This window comes from Halyomorpha halys, unplaced genomic scaffold (assembly GCF_000696795.3).
Source record: "Halyomorpha halys isolate HHAL.00 unplaced genomic scaffold, Hhal_1.1 Scaffold1014.1, whole genome shotgun sequence".
Classification (NCBI taxonomy): domain Eukaryota; kingdom Metazoa; phylum Arthropoda; class Insecta; order Hemiptera; family Pentatomidae; genus Halyomorpha; species Halyomorpha halys.
This window is the reverse complement of record NW_027116643.1, coordinates 399,180-416,582: the sequence shown is the minus strand read 5'-3', so window position 1 is coordinate 416,582 and position 17,403 is coordinate 399,180. Positions and strand designations below refer to the sequence as shown.

The 17,403-nt window shown below is 31.8% G+C and overlaps 1 protein-coding gene across 4 annotated transcripts in view; it reads right to left on the bottom strand.

Moving 5' to 3' along the window:
* Positions 1 to 17,403, bottom strand: part of LOC106687803 (alpha-1,6-mannosyl-glycoprotein 2-beta-N-acetylglucosaminyltransferase) — a 226,440-nt gene that overhangs the window by 96,195 nt on the left and 112,842 nt on the right. For 3 of the 4 annotated variants that reach the window (XM_067053365.1, XM_067053368.1, XM_067053367.1), the window contains exon 2: positions 9,515 to 9,594. The gene's annotated coding sequence lies outside the window, so the exon portion shown is untranslated. Of the gene's footprint in view, positions 1 to 9,510; positions 9,595 to 17,403 lie in introns of all 4 variants that reach the window. The other variant, XM_067053366.1, reaches the window with a different exon arrangement.

The window sequence follows — 17,403 nt, the reverse complement described above, 5'->3', positions numbered from 1 at the left end:
GAGGATCCCTGAGCCCACTCTATTCCCCACGTGTGAGGGGTAGAGCAGAGCTCATAAGATCCCAGCGCATCCCTCTCGCCGCATCACTGGTAATGAGCCAGTGGAGGCTGAGTAAGTGCTCTAAAGCCGCTAACACTCAACTTGAGTGGAGAATCCGACCATTAGATATATAAAAGTCCGCAAATTCTATATAAAGATTTTGTAGACACTTTGAAGAATCACTTATATAATTTGATTGTTTGTTTACATAAACTATTTTATACAATTAGTATGTTTTTTAAAAATATTATTAAGTTATTACTTTGTGTATTAAATTTCATTATTTATTCCACTCTTCTCGGAACATAAAACTACTGCACCTAATTTTTAATTTTTTTATTTCGCTTAAGCCTCTCCATTCAGGACCTATACAACCCAAGGATGTGGCTGCTGGCATTCGTTTCTCTCGTGGACACCACAAAATGAATATTTGTTGACCCAGGTGGTAATCAAACCCAAAACCTTCCTAGCGCTTGGCTTAGACTCTTATCAGGTCCTCCATCTGATGTTTTGTCAGTTTATTTTTGAAGAGTGAAAATATGTTTGAAAAAAGATTCGACAAAAGAACAATATATTTAATTATATTAATATATTTCATACTTTAACTCACTTCGATAATTTAATATTTAATAGTACAGGAGCCGGATACATAAAATTCAACCCATAGAGGATATTTAATTATATTAATATTATTCATACTTTAACTCACTTCGATAATTTAATATTTAATAGTACAGGAGCCGGATACATAAAATTCAACCCATAGAGGATTTTGGTATTGATGTCTGGTGGGGGAAATTAATTCGGCATGGGTACCTTTTTGTCAGCTCCTGACGGCTACTAGAGTTGCCGCCGCGTGCTAACCAAGGTGGTATAGGGTTCTCCTTATTAGTCTTATAATGTTAACAATAATATATTGTTGTCCATAACATAAATATTAATAATTAGAAATACCAAATAAGGAGATCTGAAATACCTGCCTGAAACCAGGTTATCTTTACCATTGATAATAAATAGATTATAAATTGAGTCAATACTCATCTACCTCTTCCATGAAATATGACTAATCTATTAACAATATTTTTTTTAACATATTACAACAACACACTAATGTATTAAATTTATTCTGATAACCAATACTATTGTACAATATCTAAAAATCCAAAAAATTTAGACATAGTAAATCACACAAAAAATAGAAAAATAACAGAAGCTATATATATCACAAAAATATAAGTAACGCTATTAATTTTAAAAGAGATACCAAAAATTTATGTACACATTGCATAGATATAGTAAATCATTTAGTAATCTAATGTTGTACAATAGTATTGGTTATTAGAATAAATTTAATACATTAGTGTGTTGTTGTTATATGTTTTAAAAATTATTGTTAATAATTTGTCATATTTTGTGGAACAGAGATACGAGAGTATTGACTTAATTTATAATCTATTTGTTATCAATGGTAAAGATAACATGGTTTCAGGAAAGTATTTCAGATCTCCTCATTTATAATTATTAATATTTGTATTATGGACTACAATATGTTATAGTTAATATCATGAAACTAATGAGGAGAACACAAAATCTAATTTCAAAAGATATATTTAATCAGGTAAGAGTTTTTAAATTTAAAAAAGACATTTTGATATATTTATTAATTGTTGTATGCACAGGATGATTATTGAGAATATGTTGTAAATAACTGATGATATAGTGACAACCCCGAAACGTTGTTTTTGGTTTTAATGAAATAAAATAAAAAAATTAAAACAGGGAAGAGTACTTTTCATTCACAAGATCTAATTACTATTTAATTTGATAAAACAAGGAATTAGGATTTGTTTTTGTTTTTCATCTATGACTCCTAAACAGTGTATTCTCGTAAAAAAGTTACAAAAAAGAAATTAAACAGTATTACATTCTGCTTTGAATGAATATAAGAATATGTTAATTCGGTTATGTCGTATGTCGTAAATCGTCATAAACCAAAAAAAAATTTATTTTTTTATTTTTTGACTAAAACTTAGTTATAGTACTGCATATTAATCCTAACTTAACACGGATGCGCATTTCTTGCAGTCCTAAAACAGTTACTAAGGAACTAATTAATAGATGCACCATAATAGACTAATTATGCGTCTCTTGGGCTGTACCACATGACTAAATTATTATTACAGTACTCATTTTTAGGATCATTTAATGCTCAATTTTCAATTTTCTTTATGATTCACTTTTTAGGATTAATAGACGAAAAACCTACTGGGATGAAAATTTCTAATTTGATACTTTATCAAATTGATTAGCTCCGTAGTTACTGTTTTAAGACTGTCAGAAATGCTTTTACGTGTTTTTAGAATTAACGTGTAGAACTATAACTCAGTTTTGGACAAAATATTTTCGTCCTTTTTGTCTAAAATGTGTACAGAGAGAGAGTAATTTGGCTAGGTTTGTTGGAGTTGTTTGTTATATAGGTACATAACAACCTGAAGAATGATCACAATGCAGAACGCACTGCAATAGAAAATTGTAAGAAATGTTTTTATTAAATAATGTTTGTTAATTATAATATTTATTGTAAAATTAATTTTAATGTTTATTGTAATATTTATATATATGTATTGAAGTAGGTAATGCTGAGTGTAGTGTTATAACGACAGCAGCGCCTCCTTGTAGTAGAAATATTTACTATGAGGTTGAAGATACTAGGTATTGGGTGAAGTAAACCATTAACATGATGGTGGTGCACTTAGCACGGTGGGAACTAATGGACCATCTCTGGCTCACCCAATTTAATATTTAATCAAGTTGTGGTTCATGCTCTCTGCCTCTCAACGCTAAAGTGACTCATAAAACTTTAAACACTCGGGAGATGTTAGGTACTGGAATGGGATACACACGAGGGATGTTAGTCCTAACACCTCATGTTCAAACTATTAATAAAAATGGATTAGTATCACTGTGCAACATTCATTGTAGATTCTATCTTGGAATGGCATGTGACAGAGCAATGGCTGCTGTTAGCTCATCACTTTGAACAACCCTCTTCCTGCTTCTTCTAGTCAATAAACCCACTTCGTTTAGCCTTCCTCGCTAGATTATTCTGGTCTTATATTGCGGAATTCGCGGCACCAAAACTAGTTATATCTAGGCGTTCTAAGCAAAAGTAGAACTAATGATTTATTCATTAATTTCTTTAGACGTTTTTATAAAATCTTCACACATAGCACTTATTAAAACTACAGTGTGTGCCCAAATTAACTTAACATTTGGATTTGCCACCATTCTGTGCAACTATGTTTAAAAATAACCATATGACAGATGAAAATGGAGAGTTAGTAAAAATAAAGCGTTACACGACAGCACCGTGTTTTCATCGTTGAACAATATTTCAAAAGAATTACAAGAATGGCGGCCACAGTTCGAAATGTTCGCACAAAATATGCTCCGAATATTGGTTTAACTTTGTCAACTGTGAACAGAGTAATTAAATAATTCAGGCGGATCTAATTATTTGGTGATATTAAACACATTGGTCGTTCAAAAACAAGCTGTTCAAATATCGAATCAGTGCGTGAGAGTATTGGTAAAAGTTCAGGAACATCAATCGTGTTCGTATATTATCGTGAATAATAACACAATTCTTCCTTCCTAAATTGGATAATAGTTATGTGGATGGCATGCGGTTTCATTAAGGCGATGTTAAATGCCATACAGCATGTGAAATAATTCAATTACTAGATGAGACATTTTCTGCCCGCATAAAACTGACTTTCGTTTCGGTGATAAGAATCGGACTAATATAATGCTATTATACAGACTAAATCGTGTAATATAATACTATTGGAATTCTTTTTATGGGATAATTTGAAGTCAAAATTCTATTCCAAGAAGCCTACAAGCACTAAAGGAGGAACTTGAACGCTGTATCAACGAAATTCAACTACATTTATGCAAAATGGTGATGGAAAATCGATAAAAGAGTACTTCTCAGCAAAACCGTGGAGGCCATTTTCCTAATGTGTTATTTAATGATAACTTTTATTTCCGAATTTTTTTTGATCTTGGAGAATATGTCCGCTTTTTTCTTAATTATCGAATTCATTCATAGTTTATATTCATCCATATTTTATATCACCAACAATAGAAGGTAGTTAAGATAATCGTAAAAAGTATAAAATTGGTTATATAAATCGAGTGGGACTTATAGTCGATTTTAGTCAAACAATTGCTGCAATATCCTAAGGGACAAACCTTACCTATCTTAAATAATTGCTGTAATAAGCTAACGGATAAACCTTACCTACCTGAAACAGGTAATTATAGTTACGCACAACTTTTCGCTTTCGCGAAAGGAAGTTTACATAAATAAATAAGTTTGGGTAAACGCAACCCTTTTGCAAACCTTGGTTAATTGCATTTAAGGGACCTAAACCTACTTCAGATTGCCCTCAACCTTCTCTCACTATACTTTATGTTCTGTTATTCGCCTGTATTTTTTTATTTAAAATAAGGATTTATTTTGTATGTATGTATTTATTAGTATATGTATATATTAGTGGAAGTAAAAATGTAGTTGGAAATAATTGGAAAACTTTAATTCAAATTTAATTGGTAAAAATAATTTGTAAAATAAAATAAAAACTAATCATGAGCTCAAATCATTATTTTAAAGAAAAATGAATGGTCTCTCCATGAATATTTAATATTCATTTCACTTTTTTTGTTTTCCTTCATTGAAATGAGTAATAAAAAGACAGGCTGTTAAATCAAAGTATAACTTTTATCATACATATTAAGTGAAGGAGCCGGAGGGGCAAGGGAGCAACAAGAGATTTATTTTTAATCTTCTAAAAGAACCATCTAAAATCTTAACCCCTCCTCCCCTCTCTACCTTCATCAAAGGCTCAGATGCTTCTAGGAAATGTGTCTGAAATAGGTTTTCAGTCCGTAAATCATTCCATGATAAGCAGAAGGTTCAAATAACATTATCACCTGTAAGTGACATGGTATTTTTAAAATACCAAAACCATTTATATTAATTTAGTTAAATATCTTTACAAGTCCAATACGTCTTCTTTGATTTTCAATTTTAGATTATGATACATTTAACTGTTTTGCAATCACGCGCACTGTTGTATGACTATTCGATTCAATTATATGGCTTTCATTTGTCGTCGGTCATCTTGCAGAAAATAATCTCCAGAACGATTTTTTTTTTAAAACTATTTTCGACACATGCATTCTGTTAAACAAGCAACACCATAAACTTCATATACCTCGTTGTAAGCCTCAGCATATAAGCCTTTTGCCTTTATTACAATAGAACGTTAAATGTGTCGGAAATGCTTATTTTTTCACTCCAAATTAACCGACATTTTTGAACAAAATTACACAGAAATTGTTTCTACAGCAAGCTAAATGAATGACTACCAAATTTCACAATTAAAAAAGACAACAAAAGAAATAAAATCCTATCTAATCGTGCAAACCAGAATTATTTTCTTACAATGTACACCCTGAACCAGGAGTAGCCAACTTTTCAGTATATAAGATCTACTTTTTAGCTTAAAAGTGTGTTGCGATCGACTAGTCATAGGCGTAGTCTAAGAGGGAAGAAGGCGTTTGAAATGCATACTATGTTTATACACTCAGTATGAGGTGCATTCCAATGATTTATGTATGGATAAGTAATATATATGTTCAAAACTGTTTTTTATTGATTATATCACTTATTAAGTATTCGAGATATAGGTTTATAAAGAAAATAAATTTCCAGACATACATTTGATAGCACCATTTTTTTTTTATCCCCCTCCCTCGCCATTTCTGGCATTCGGGGTGCGGGAGCAGTGGGGTAGTGCGCTGGGGTTTGCGCATGCCACTGCTCTCAAAGATCACCATTTTTTTTTTTTTTTTTTTTTTTTTTTTAATTTTGATAGCAGCATACATGCGTTACCTAAAAATTCAATTTTGTGACACTTTTTCAAGATAGATTTTTGCTAACTTAAAATACAATTTTTTTAATTAACTGCAATGTATAAGTTGTAAATATGAAGTAAATATGGTATACCCTGATGATTTTATTTCAGTATTTCACTTTCCCTTTTTTTCGGGGGGGGGGGGAGGCAGGAAAATGTATCTTGATAGAATAATATGACTTACTTTTTGCTAATCCATCAATAGCTTGCTGAGTACACATCGCACTGAAATACAGATATACGGCTTATCTACCTGCGTAAAAAACAACAATAATTATTTAAAGGGCCAAAAAACCCACGTCCAGGGGAATTAAAGGAACATGGGTAATTAATACCTTTTAATCCATATGAAATATGTCTCAAACTATCGTTTTAAAGGCCACGTACACGAAATCCAACTCGAGACATTGAGAGCGATCGACGATGAACCCAAACTGGCCTCGTGATCGACTTGTTGGACACCCCTGCCCTGTACTAACGATGTACACGTGATGAATTCCCATTCACTTCTTATAATTATTATATTAAAAAATTGTAACAGGCAATAAGGTTATATTGAATAATATTTAATGAAGCTTTTTCCCCTCATACACTCTCTTGACCTCAACATCATATAAAACTACCGCTGGCAATCAATTGATTCATGACCTTGTACAACATTGCCCCAAATCGACACGTAATGTCGCGTTTCCTAGGTAAATCAAAGTTTTCTATATATCGAACACATGCTCCTCTTAGAGGTAAAGAATAGATTTTCTCGCTCCCTCGATAAATTGCATTCCAATCCTTAAAGGTTAAACGTAAAATGTAAATAGCAGTTGAAAGATATTTTGAAGAACTTTACAGCCAGAAATAGAGTATTGAAAATTAATCTTAAGTTATAACATAGATATTGAGGTGACATGATGATGATGATGATGATATGATATTGATGTACTGAGGTAGTCCAATAAGCCACGGGGCTGAAGCCGTAGTGCTTTTGATTGGTTCCCAATCTCACTGAGGATTTCTTACTATAGGGTCACCACCGAGCTTATTGCCAATTTCCTATAATACGACTTCCCACTGCTACCTACCAACTTCCCCTAAATGAATGAAAATTAAAAATTAGTCGTCAAAGAAATAATTTAATTTAAAAAAATGGATTTCGAAATAAACCCGTCCGTTTTAAGTAACAGAATAGTACTGAATACGTCGTTGTTGAGTTATTAGTGAATTTGTCTATAAATAATCAAATTCGTATAGTAGTTTACAGTACTGCATATCTTTAAATATGCATAACTAAGCATATATTTAAATTTATAGAAGGAGCAGTAAAATTGCAAAGGCTGTCATATTTTGTTTAAAACTCTACTCTTCAAATCTACAATAAAGCTTCCTGAACATTCCTAGTCGAAGGTATTTATACCTAAATCCAGGAAAATCATCTTTTCACGTGAGTATAATTACCAAGAAAATATATTTCAAAGTTGAAATAATATTTTCAATACCCTTAGTTCCGTAAAATCTAAAACCCGTGGACTCTCTATTGCAGTAAATTATTCGTACATAAACTGTCTTTTAAGTTCATAAAATATTATTTGACATGAACATGAATATGAGTTGTATTAGAATCATTCCAGATCCCGATATCCTCCGTTGGAAAACTAATATACCAATTCTAAACAGATGGATTGATGGATAATATATGACAAACAAAAATCCAAAACTAATAAAAGGAAACGAGGAATTGATGCTAGATTCAAAGACAAATCCACATCAAAAGTGAAACAACATAGCTGAAACAGCACAAGTGTAACTACACAAATCACTACACAAAAAAGTGTGAAAACGCATGTCAGGCAGCAAAAGATTTGTTCGAAGGGTGATCCCATCGTCACAAGTTAAAAAAAAATATTGCATGATGATGAAGAGAAATTCTAGAGAACACTGCTACCACTGTGGCTCTCAAAGGTTCTGAGAAGTCACCAAAATGCATCTCCAGGTCTAAAGATCCGACACCATGTGACTACAGAACATATAATAGAGTAGAATACTTTATTCTAGGTTCTTTGATGATGAAATCAATTCATTGGACCATAGAACATATGTAGTATATATTAGTGCAATGCCCCTACTTCCATCTTCTATTTTTTTTTATCCCTTTCCTCCCCATTTCTGACATACGGGGTACGGCAGCAGTGGAGTAGTGCGCTCGTATTACGCATGGCACTGCTACCAATAATCATCAATTTTATTTATTTTATCAACTTTATAATTATCAATAAATATTTATTTATTGGGGTTCAACCGTGGTGCAGATCAGCGCTCGGGTGAGCGCCTTTTAGATAGGGCTTCACCTTATCCACCTGCATCCGTCTGAGTGCCTCCTCCAACACGCAGCCTGGTCCAGCCCTCCAGCCTCTAGCCATCATCCATTCCATTCTTCAATGGAATCCTCCTGCTGCATCTTCTTCCATAGGTTCAGGGTATCGCCAATCCCCTCTCGGAGTACCTCCGGTAGCGCTACCAACCCCTGCCTCTTTACTTCTTACTTGAAAAATGCTCCTTGAGGGTGAGGTTCAGGGGCATCGCTTCGGCCAGCACCTACACCACCTCATGCGACATCGTTCTTTAGGTCTTCGTGACCCTCACCAGAGCCAATCTCTGTATGGTGATTTTCTTTTAATCTTGCGTGAAGTTCCGGTTCCATGCAGGAGATGGGTACCTCAGAATACTCAAGACTACGCTTTTGTACCTGATTACCCAGACGTTTTTTAGTTAGAGAAATCGTACAGGTACGAGTATATACTCATTGTATGTATATATGGATTGGTATGAACTCACTACATGAACTAGTATATACTATACTTTATGGCGTGAAACACTCCACTCCTGCCCTCCGTGATAGACTTGCTTATCTGACTTCTCAAATAGACAATTATAGCGAACAGATTGGTTGACGTACGATATGTCACAATGTCACAAGAGGAGATCATAAAACAGAAAAAAAGGCAATCCTATATTTTTTTTTCCTTGTTTCTCCATTCTCACTATATTGATTTGTACTTTTTAAGCTCTATATGGATTTTTTTACTCTATATTGGTACTTTTTACTCCTCTTATTCACCCGGGACACAACTCATAAAGCTCTTGATCCCTAACGGTTGGGAATCGGTGCCTCTGATAAATACTCACCATATGGACTGGTATATACTCATTATATAATCTGGTATTTACTTTCTATATTAAATGGTTTCTTCTGTTTAAACCAGATAAGACCTCACATAATATATTTCTCTGGATACTCCCACAATTCATAAGACCCTTGGGAACTACCGGTTGGGACCCGCTGTTCAATTAGGACTGATATATACTCACTATATGAACTGATATATACTCACTATATGGACTGATATAGACTCACTATATGAACTGATATATAATCCTTCATTGGACCGGATTATGCTCACTATATGATATGGTATATAATTATTATATGACATACTCACTCTTGATGGCTATTTGCACTCCTTGATGATCTAATGAGATAAGAAGCCCTCACCACCATCCACAGCCGCACATGGACCTCCTAAATAAATTATAAAAAAGAAAATTAGTGGAAAAGATTTCAAGCCTGAATTAATATAGAAGGTATAGACTTCATTTAGATTACTTAAAACCAAAAGACTATAAATTATTATTAAATTGTAATTACTGAAGTGAAAATTATATAAATTGATAGATTATATCAGGATTTTTTTAAAATCTGATATCAAAATTTTACTCGATTACAATAATCATGATATAGGTAGTAAGGAAAGTAAAACTATTTTCTCTACTTTCGTTATTTAAATATAATTTTTAACCTTTTGTAAATTATTCAAGTATTTCTTTACAGGAGTTTATAAGAGTTTCGATAAATTGTACATAATTATTTTATTGCCCTGATAGCGGAATAATCACTATTGTAAAGTTAGGATTACTTTACAGAATATAACATAACATATTTATTATAAAAAAAAAAAAATATTTTGGTCGTTTGTTTTTCTTAGTAGGATTCATTTTTATTATTAAATATCAATCACGAAAACTCAGAAATAAAAATTATGAATTTCATTAAGCTTGCTTTATTTTAATAGAAAAGTATATGGTAGAAACTGAAAAGAAAGTTTTATTCTACCTCAGTATATATTTTTCATTTATGAGATGTTTCGGACGATTCTATTGGCCATTTTTAAGTATTTTTATCTTCATTCCAGTCATTAGTAAAGTTATTTTTCTTGGAAAATTTTTATCTACATTATATAAATTAATATGTTACAATGCAATCTCAGTAAAAAAAAAAAAATGAGTTCACCGACAAAATTTATATCAAACAAATCTCTACTATTAATTAAATTAGTTTAACATAATCCAATCATTTATACAAAAGTATGTACAAATGTATTTCTAATTCAAAGAAAATATATTATCAGGTAATCTAATTCCTGTTGAAGAGTTCCAATAGGAATTAGATTACCTGATAATGAAACTGTAAAAAATTCCACTTTCGATTTTCACGGTGATAACAATAACTTGCCTATCGTTCGTGAAGTTATAAATTTCCTTAACACATGTGCACTTTTATTTGAAATCTAAAATGTTATCACGTGCTGAGTTTTCTCGTTCGTTCGGGTTACCGAGATTGCACTGAATTTATTTTTAGAATTTTTTTTACACCCGTTACAACTAGTAAGTTAAGAAGGTTTTCACTCACAATTGAGCAAAATCTTTGTCTAAAATAAAATTAAAATTTTTAATTACTTTATTTTAAGTCACCACAAAACGATTATGTTAAATTGTGACTTTTTTATATTTTTTAATATACTTCACTTTTCAAGTTCACAATGAGATTTATATTGAGTTTTAGTGCATTCTACTGGATTTCTATCCAACTAATTTTTTGTTTACTTATTATTCGAAATTAATATTTGCTAATAAAAGCATAATTTAAAAAAAAAATTATTATAAGTAATTTACAAATATCCTTAAACAAACACTAAACTATTATTCAGGCACTGGAAATATCCTTTACACTCTCAATTTGTAATTTTGTAAAAATGTAACTCATTTTGTACTAAGACCCTACGTTACCATATTAATGTACACAATTATATATTAATTTATAATAAGTTACTACTGTAAATATACAGTGGATCAATGTTAGATCTACTTCAAAACTCAAGTTGTGGAAAACTCCCCGAAATCAGAGAAATGACATAATGAAATATTACTAAACGGGTGAGCTGATTTAATTGCATGAGTTTTGGTTAGGTTACAAGCTGGAACAAGGAACAGGACCTAAGGCATCACCTCAAACTTACAATTAGTTTACGAGGAGAAACTTTGCTTCAGTAATGCAGTAAGGAGAACATGGTTCGTGGAAACTACATGTCACAACCTTATTACCATAACTCACTGAATAGGAATACATTTACGAGATTAAATATGCAGCCAAGTTTCGATTATTTCAGTATTTATTTTTAAATTTGGTATTTTAACTGGTTATTCTACAGCAACGTTTCCGAAAATATTTTCGCTGCGGGACCTTTATCAAGCTAAAAATAATTGAGGCACAATTATCCGAAGGGTGGTTAAATATGAAGGAAAAAAAATCAAAGTGCAAAGTAAACACTGGCGTGCACCTTACATCTGCAATTTCAATTTTATTTCATTTCTTTTTTTGTATTTCTTTTGTAATATTTTGAGAATGTAGGTTTCGCTCGTGGCACCTAGTTTGGGAACCACTGTTCTATGGGTTCATAGTTATAGTTACAGAAATCAAAATTTCAAACGGTCCTAATAAAGAAAATGGTGATATAGATGGATGGCACTAATTACAAACATGAGATTATTAACCTCAATAAAATACACAACATGTATACCGCTAAACATTATAATTATAATTATTATTGTTCCGTTTAAACGGAAGACCTGAAACAAACTACAATCATATGGCTAACTGTAAGACTAGCCCTCCATGTGACCGAAAAAACAAAAGGCAACCTTGTTCAACACTCGCTAGCGAGCTTTCGTCAGGGGCGGTCTTATCTTTTTTTCTTCGCATCTATTCCGCTAAAAATTATGAGCGAGTAAGGACATGGCCATGCGGAAGCCCAGGAGAGAGTAGACGAAGTGAAATGGAAGGCACCAACAGAAAGCATCAAAGCATGGAAAAAGTCCGCATCTTTCCAAATAATAACTACCATTATCATCATCATTAAACCCCAGTCAGAATTAATTAATTATCTCTAGCAATAAATGTTCTATTTCGGCCACCCTCCATCCCAGTAATAACAACAGATTTAGTCTTAAACCATTCTCTCATGTTCAACCAGCCTCCATAAATTTAACTCTCTTTCTGTTACCTCTTGCGTTATTTTATTTAATTAATTGCATACAGTCCACTACAAATCCAACCAGCAATTCAAAAGTGAAGGAGTGCCTGGCATTGAGTTGAAGGCGCGCTTCATACAATTATTATAATATATCTTTTCTTGTCATTGTCGAAAACGTGTTATGCCTATCTATAATATTATGAATTATTCACAATTCATAATATTACAAATTGGGATAGATATTTAGTCGATGATATAGATAGAATTAAATAATTATTGTATACAGGGTGTCCCACTATTATCTAAAGATCTTTTATCCCACTATGATCTAAAGATCGTCTATCCCACTACAAAATTCTCGTATTTGTGTTTGCTCACAACCATCGATCAATTATTGATTGTTAATTTTCTGAACTTCCCCATTTCTTCTCCAGTGCAAATAACTTCAGAAATCCCAATGTTTCTTTTTTTTTAAGGGTTCTGTTTTTAAGAGTTTTAAAGTTCTGATAGTAAATTGGATCTTTCCTCTTTCAAAATTCATTTCAGGCACCTTATTGATCCGATGCTTAAACCATAAAAAACTGTTTTCAGTTTACGAATATTTGTGAGTACGATTATACGGAAATCAAAAGACGTATTTAACAAAATCCTTTTAGAAACCAAATTTCTTAAAGAACCTGAAACCATAATTTACGTTTCGATCGGACTGAAGAAAAAGACCGAGGTGTGGTTTTTATAAAATATGATTTACTATCGGAATCTGTGTAAAAGATGATGATTACATTCGATTGGAAATTCCAGAGTTTAGTGTTCTCACTCAAGGAGAATTAAAGAAGGTTATAAAATCAGCAATACTTCCAAAAGATAGACCATAACACCATTATGACCCATCAAAAATCAAATAAAAAATTTCCAAAAATTATAGAGCCTAAGAAAGTGAACCTGCTTACTGTGACACCCTGTAGATATGATCAATTCTGTACCCCGACAGTGGTAGGTAGCTAGGAGGTAGATACGATCCTAAAAGAAAGATTACTATAAAACCGCATCCGATCAGACAATCGTGCGGTAGCTACTATGAGAGATAATTAAGAGGACAATAGCGGTAGCAAGAGGAAGGATAATAGCAGGATGTGGAACAGGCCGAAGGATGCAAAGGAATCCTTTTGTCGCCTCAGGCTTGTGTGGTGCCTTCGTATAGGATATCACCAACTATCCAAGAGGCGAATCTAGGACAAGTTTTTAGTCCACGATAGGAATCAGCAAAAATATTGAACCTGAGTGATCAATTCTTATCATATAGAAAAGTATTCATACATTAATGTTTTTTTACAGTTAGGGGAAGTAATGCCATAGTACAAAATTTCGAGTTCGAGTTTTCGACGGAAATACACTCTTTGAGATTCCCTGAGTCGAAATTACCAATTCTTGCAAAATGGTCTAGGTTGTGTCTGTGAGTGAGTAAACAGCTAAACTCGAAAACTACTACTCCTAAAAACGACACACACACGTCTAATAACTTTTAATTGAGTAGTGGCAGGAGTAGGAATAGCAGGTGCCATGACGTTTACTAAAATAAATTCACATAATATTCATTTTTCGTTGTTCGGAAACAAAGTGTTCATATTTGAAAAACTATACCTCGAGACCTATTGTGTGCAAAGAGCTATATCAAATCCCATATTCAATAAGATTTATTCTTTGAATGATGTGATATGTTTTTAGTGTACGTAAAGGTTGTTTGAAGAATACGGAACTTCTAATGAATGAAAATTTTTGCTTTTTCTTGAATAAAATAAAGTGCAGAGAGCGTGCACCTTAAATACTTCAATATTTACTTTTTAATGACATTTACTTTATACTTTATATAGTCTAGGTACAAATTGAACCTTGTTCTAACGGAAAATAGCTCGCAATTTTTTATTTACTTGGAAGACCTCAAACAGAATATTTTTGTAACCTTCGGAACTGCCGCCATTTTTTATCCCTCCTTTCCATGGTTAGCAGAGACATTAATTGTTTCCCTTAACTTTATATAGTTTTTATTAAAATAATCAAAAATTGGTGTGAAATAACTTAATTTTTTCTCCTCTTGGACTTTTCTAATATTAAATTCATTATTCCTAATTTTTTAAGGGGACTTTTTTTAAAATTCGATTAACTTAAAAAAATTGTCCTTTTCAGAAATAAGCTTATAAATTTATTTTGTAATATCTTCAAACCACATTGATTTTTGTTGGCCTTCTAATTGAAAACGTTTATAAGAAAACCTACTGTCAAGATTTTCTAGGAATAATGTTTTCATTTAGAGTAAGAATTTTGAGAGTTAAAGTCAGAGGGTGTAAGCGACTTTTTCAAAACTGATTGGCTGATTCCAGAAATACAATCCTGGTCTTAACTGTTGAGATCAAAACTAAACTCAAACAATTTCCATAGATCACCGATTTGTTTTTAAATATTTTATTGACCTCATAAATTACATTTATATATTATTGGACAAAACTCAGAGGTTATTTAATGTAAATTTTTACTTAAGCTTATACATAAACTATTGATATATGGACTTAATTATTCTAAATTATTTACAACCCTGAGGTATTGAAATTTACTTTTTAAATAATTAATTAAAAATTAACTACAGTTCTAAAATTGAAAGAGAAACGAGTAACAAAAGGGTTCAATTGGGAAGAAAGTTGTTAATTCTATTGTTTATCCGAGAATTATCCTAAAAGAGGGAGCGCGGGGAAGAGGCCGAGTTCTAATTCCAAGTTGGAGCAAACTATTCCAAGCCTCTTCCCCTTAACAGTACAGCGAAGCACGCTCGCTCATTAGGGAATTTTAACCCTCGGGTTAGTAGTTGAAATAACTTTATTGGCTCATAAAACAAATTTAATTACGTATTAATTATGGACTCGTAGAGCTTTTAACATGATTTGGAAGAAGTTTCAAGGTCCTATTTAATAGGACCCCGTTCCTCGTTAATTCGGTAAAGCTAAATGGGAAAATAGAACTTTATAATTTTTTTTATTTTTCGGGAATAAATAACCCTTTTTATTACTTAATTATTTTTGCATGATATTCGAATAACGTTTACAGCTTTTTTTTGCCAATTATCCAGTTCAATCGTTCTTTTAAATTAAAAATAATGCACTATCAACAGTTTAAATAAAAAAGTTATATGCATTAAATTTCAACAAATAATTTAAAAATTAATTACAAAGAATTTAGATATCATTTATAACTTATAAAGCTAGTCAAACTAGCTGTTGGAAAACAATTTAGAAAATATATGTAAAATATGACGACAAGGGCAATGATGGAAAACGTATAGATATAGTATCTTACACGAGTTTGACCGTTGACTGGCGGCCCTATGTGTACTTAATCTGATTTTTTTTTTACTTCATTTAACCTATACCCTTTTAGTAGATGTATCACTAACTCTTTAAAATCATTCTTTGTATTTTTTGGTATTGATTCAATAAAAAATTAGCATTGATAAATGGTTAAGAGCACAATGTAAAATTTGGTAAACTGTTATATTTCTGTCAATTATTGCTACAGAAAAATATCAAAATTCTGCAATGAATTATATTATTAAAATTGTTTTTCTGAAAACTGGAGTTAGTCAATCTGTCAAGTAATGTGCTTATTTGGAAAATTAGTAAGGGAATAAGTATTGGCACGAGGAACAATAAGAAATAGCAAAAACGAATCAGGATTATGTGCGTGTAGTGCGCGTAGACCTTATTGATGTGAAAATATATAATACAAATTCTATCTATGAAAGAAAAGTCGCACGACAACTTAATCAAGGGTCGAGAATAAGAAAAATCTTGGTGTAGGACTTTCAGCGGTAATTGCACTTTGATTGAAGACCTTTTTCTTTACTTGTAATTAGAACCAATGGCGTCATTAGGGTCTCACCCGTCTGGGAAAAAGGTAGAGGGGGAAGGAATAAAGAGAGAGAGAGAAGGAGAGAGGGGGAGTGAGAGAAAGAGTTCAGGGAGCGAGACCAAAAACTGAATGACTAAGAAAAAACTCTTCCACGCTCTGTCAAGTAAGAATTCTATCATATCATCTCCTTCCGTCGAGATTTTAATTAAAAGAAAAGTATTAAATCATTATTTCAAAATTTTATTATTATAAGCTATAGGCTACATTAATATATTTTTATATTGATATGTATTATTAAAAGGAAAAACAACATAACATATAAAAAAAGGTTTAAGGGTCGTAGAAGGTGAAGCTTGATTTCTACCTTATGAAAATGTTTATAGATTGTATTTTTAGTTAGTTATATTTCACATAGAATTATTTTTTATCAGAGTTTATTCGAAACTTTTCTTTTTTTAATGTTAATTATATTTTTACTTATTATTTTGTTTTCGTTTATTTTGCATACCAATATTTTTTTTTTTTTTTTTTCTTTTCTACAGTTTTTACTAATATATTTTTTTGTTTTTTATTTACTTGGCATATCCCTTTTCTATGCCTCTAGAATATAAGCGATGTAAATAAATAAAATTATAAACAAGATTACGATCCCGAAATGCTTTACACAACAATAATCAGATTAATTCTCCTTGGTTGAAAATATTGCAAAACATTAACCACTAATAATTGATTATATGTATTTTATCATTATTCTTGGTGAATTATTCTACCAAAACTACCAATTTTTATTGAACTAAAAAGCTTCCCGAATTCCTCTAGGATATTAAGTTAACCCCAAGTATGTTTTATTTTTTCTTAAATTCCAAAAACAGGTGTCGTCACCTTGCTTCTTCTGTTATCTGTCTCAGAGCCTTGGTTTATAGTTAAACATGTAAAATTAGAAGAAAAAAAATTAAGAAAAGAAGAATTAAAGAAAAATTAGTCTGGACATTGATGAACATATAATGAGGGGAATCGAGCGTCGGGATGTTGTCCGGGAACAGGGAAACGAAAAAAAAAACGGGTTTTAAGTGTGTTTCATGACGGCTACTTTAGTCCGAATTTTTACACTTAGATAATTTTAT